This window comes from Calidris pugnax, unplaced genomic scaffold, assembly GCF_001431845.1.
Source record: "Calidris pugnax isolate Ruff unplaced genomic scaffold, ASM143184v1 scaffold331, whole genome shotgun sequence".
In the NCBI taxonomy this organism is placed as follows: domain Eukaryota; kingdom Metazoa; phylum Chordata; class Aves; order Charadriiformes; family Scolopacidae; genus Calidris; species Calidris pugnax.
Window position 1 is genome coordinate 427,714 of NW_015091360.1, and position 4,113 is coordinate 431,826.

A 4,113-nucleotide genomic window follows, 5' to 3' on the forward strand; every position below is an offset into this window, starting at 1 on the left:
ACAATTAGGAAGCCAGTCAGGTATTCCACATATCAGTGATGAGTAGCTGAGTATTGAGATGGTTTGAAACTAACTTTGTTTTTTTAATCCATGGATCACAAAATGTGTGTACAAATCACAAAATCACAGTTTTAAGTCTTCATAATTCTTGAACTGTTTCTCTCTTCCCCATGCACGTTTTAGCACTCATGTTGCAGCAACAGAATTAGAAGTAGAGGAGCATGATTTTTTGTCACAAGCTGACTGCTGGCTAGGTGTGAGTCGCTGAATTTTGCCAGTCCTTGCCCTTCCTTGTTACTTTTTTAATTTAATGTGGAAGTGGCTTCTGGCCGAATATTTTCAACAGTCCATTTATAGCCAATAGCTGAAGAGAATCCTTGGAACCAGAAAAGGGTGGTTTAGTCAGTAGAGGGCTCTCTATCCTCTAATAATAAACAGTGATCCTTGAAAATACAGAAACGAATGGGACTGGAGTTAGGAATCTGTGCAAGATTTCGTAGGCCAGTTATTTTCTTCAGTTTTCTCTTCTGTGCTTTAATTTACTGTAAAGGGAGAGAATCTCTATTACTTCACCAGGTGTTTGGAGAATAAGAACTTTCTGATCATCTGGCCTGTACAGAGGTGTGAAATAACACAAATCTGTCTGATGTAAAGTCTGAACTATTGGAAAGATGGTCATATTTTGAGAGATCTATTTCACGTGCTCAAAAACATTTTACGTTTACGTGATACTGATTTACTTATTGGGGAAGTTCACTGTCTTGCTGTCCCTGAAAAATGATGGATGGGGAAAGATCCGCATCTAGATTTAGTTCCAAGCTTTCTGACATCATTTTAATGTATGTATATATGTATACACAATGGCTATGGATCAGATGATGTAATGGGTACGAAATATCTTTAATTTTGCAAAACATGGGGTCCATTCCAGGTGCTGACATCGGTCTTGTACGTTAAGTCAATTAAATCACTTAGAAGAGCAGGGACTGGTTTTAAGGCTGCCTTGTGATTCCATGTGCAGGCCTTAATTTTGGGTTCTTTCATGTGACTTCTGTCATTAGTGAATGCACGAGAATCGATCGTTACCATTATAGTCTCTGCTCTGTATATCTTAATGGCTTTTTCTAAATTTAAGCTTTTGTTTTTAAATGGTAACATGTTGATTAGAAATACTGTTATATTTGTAATTTATTTTGTAAGGAACAGTAGCTTCAGATGAAATACGTCTTAAATCATTAAATATATGTGCACATGAGAGTACAGTTTTATACTTACATGTTGCATATCTTTATATTATCTCTACACAAGGTAAGCTTCAGGGTCTATTTAGTAATTTTCAAATCTGCTGAAGTGAGTGTATAAGATGATTTGCATAAATATTTTGACTACATGAAGGATGGACTCCTTTGACAATTTTTTATTCCATAGATATTCAAAACATGAAAAAGCAGTTGCTCTATTTCTACAAGCATATATATATATATGTGTAATGCTTTTCAATTGCAGACTGTGGTGTAGACGTTTGTACTTAATTTTGTCCTATTTATATGAAAAAAAGAGGAAAAAAAAAAAAAAGAAAAAAAAAAACCAAAACCATACAAATATCTTGCAATTTAACATCAGGGGTGCTCTGACAGAGTGGTACCTACAGATGCTGCTCCCTTATGACTTTTAAGTCGCCCAGAGCTCACACAAGATTGATTCAGTTACTCAGTAGCATACTTAATTCCAAATTTAAGTAACATCCCTCTGGTACCTGTGTTTTGATTTAGGTCATGGCCCAGTAGTTCGTGATGCAAATGCCAGAATCCAGAGCTACATTTCTCACCGAAACGCACGTGAGCAGCAAATTCTAAATGTTTTCCAGAAGAATGTTGGAAAATCATATACGTCCTCGGAGCTTGTAAAGATAGTCTACCAGGTAATTGCTGATTAAAAGTTTTTTAGATCAAACTAAAGAAAATTGAGGTTGTGTTCATAAAATTTATCTTACAGTTCAAGTATTTGAGTGATGACCGTGGTGGCTTTTTACAAGAGGGAAAAAAAAAAAGGAAAATATTTCTGCTTGTTCAGAATTCATATATGACTGTGCATTTAAATTATATTGTTTGAGAGCTTCACTGGAGTGGGGCCCAAATGATTCTTACAAACTTCTTGTTTCAATATCTACGTGGTCCTTAAAAACAGTTTCCTAGTATCAAGTAAAAATTAAAGTTGTTTTGTCTTCCTGAAGCTGTTATATTTTTTAAACTTGTATACTCATTTACAGATATCGATTGTTAAAGCATATTTAAATCCCTGCAAATATTGTCATGGAATAGAAGGGATAGGTATCTTGTATACTCATTTACAGATACCGATCGTTAAAGGATATTTAAATCCCTGCTAATATTGTCATGGAATAGAAGGGATAGGTATCTGTAGAGAAATGTGTCTTTAAATTTGTCTTTAAAAATGTTCTACTGGGCTGACAACCCAGTGCAGACCAAGCTCAGAAGGGCACAGTCTTGTTAGTGTTGGCCAAAGTTTGCGTAATACAAATGGAGAATGCAAGAAAAATGAGGAAAGTAAACAAAAAATGTGGTTTTAGACTACTAGTTTAACTGGTGCAAAATTGATTTACTCATTTCAGTTTGTCATTATATGTAACGAACTGAATGTTCAACTTAGCAATTGAGAAGAGGAAAATCTATGTTAATAAACCCTGAGTTCCTTATTGACAAAATAATTGGGAGATATTTAAACAAAATGCATATTTATGTTCCCATTAGGAGATCCCTGAAAATTTACTTCTAGCAGCAGAAAGTAACCTCCTAGTCCACTTGAAGAAGTTGGAAAAAGAAGGAAAAGTGTGTAAGTTGTGGATGGAGGGGTGGATGGAGGGTCATTCATTTTGATTTTTTATATACTGTTTCTCATTGCGTTTTGCTGCATTATTTCCAGGGGGGAAAAAAATACCTGAAATAAGTTGCAGCAGCTGCCCTTCAGCCAACTTGAAATAGAATTATATACAAAAAGCCTGTGGTTATGCAGTATTTCCAAACTCTTAGAAAGTCTTTTATAAAGTATTTGTGATGTGCTTAGAGCATTTTGCTGCATTATTTCCAGGGGGAAAAATACCTGAAATTAGTTGCAGCAGCTGCCCTTCAGCCAACTTGAAATAGAATTATATACAAAAAGCCTGTGGTTATGCAGTATTTCCAAACTCTTAGAAAGTCTTTTATAAAGTATTTGTGATGTGCTTAGAGCACAGATTACTGCAAGGCATATACCTTTACATTTTTATTAAAATAAATTTTATTTTATTAAAACATGCCATGGAATAAATAGAATCATTGAATTGCCTGGGTTGGAAGGTAGAGCACAGATTACTGCAAGGCATATACCTTTATGTTTTTATTTAAAACATGCCGTGGAATAAATAGAATCATAGAATTGCCTGGGTTGGAAGGGACCTTTCAGATCATTGAGTCCAACCATCAACCCAACACTGACACCAAACCCATCACTAACCCATGTCTCTAAGCACTATGGCTGCCCGGCTTTGAAATCCCTCCAGAGATGGTGACTCCACCACTGCCCTGGGCAGCCCCTTCCAAGGCTTAATGACCCTTTCTGTGTCAAAATTGTTCCTAATCTCCAATCTGAACCTCCCCTGGTGCAACTTGAGGCCGTTTCCTCTCATCCCATGGCCTGTTCCTTGGGAGAAGAGACCGACCCCCCCTGGCTACCCCCTCCTTTCAGGGAGTTGGAGAGAGCCAGAAGGTCTCCCCTCAGCCTCCTTTTCTCCAGCTGAACACCCCCAGCTCCCTCATTGCCCTTCTTTGGACCCATTCCAGCCCCTCAATGGCTTTTTTGTGGTGAGGGGCCCAAAACTGGATACATGACTCCAGATGGGGTCTCACCAGTGCCCCAGTACAGGGGGACATAATCACAGAGTCTTCTAGGTTGGAAGGGGCCTTAAAGATCATCTTGTCCAACCGTCAACGTAACTGACAAAAATAGACACCCACACAACAAACAAGGAGCATCATCACTAAACCATACCTCCCAGCACTACATCAACCCGTCTTTTGAACACCTCCAGGGATGGGGCCTCAACCACCTCCCTGG

General features: G+C 37.8%; 1 long non-coding RNA gene across 1 annotated transcript in view; it reads left to right on the forward strand.

Moving 5' to 3' along the window:
- Nucleotides 1-1,818: 1,818 nt before the first annotated feature.
- Nucleotides 1,819-4,113, forward strand: part of LOC106899358 — a 6,104-nt gene continuing 3,809 nt past the window's right edge. Inside the window, exons 1-2 of the long non-coding RNA XR_001414042.1 lie at nt 1,819-1,921; nt 2,772-2,853. This is a non-coding gene — a long non-coding RNA (uncharacterized LOC106899358). The remainder of the gene's footprint in view (nt 1,922-2,771; nt 2,854-4,113) is intronic.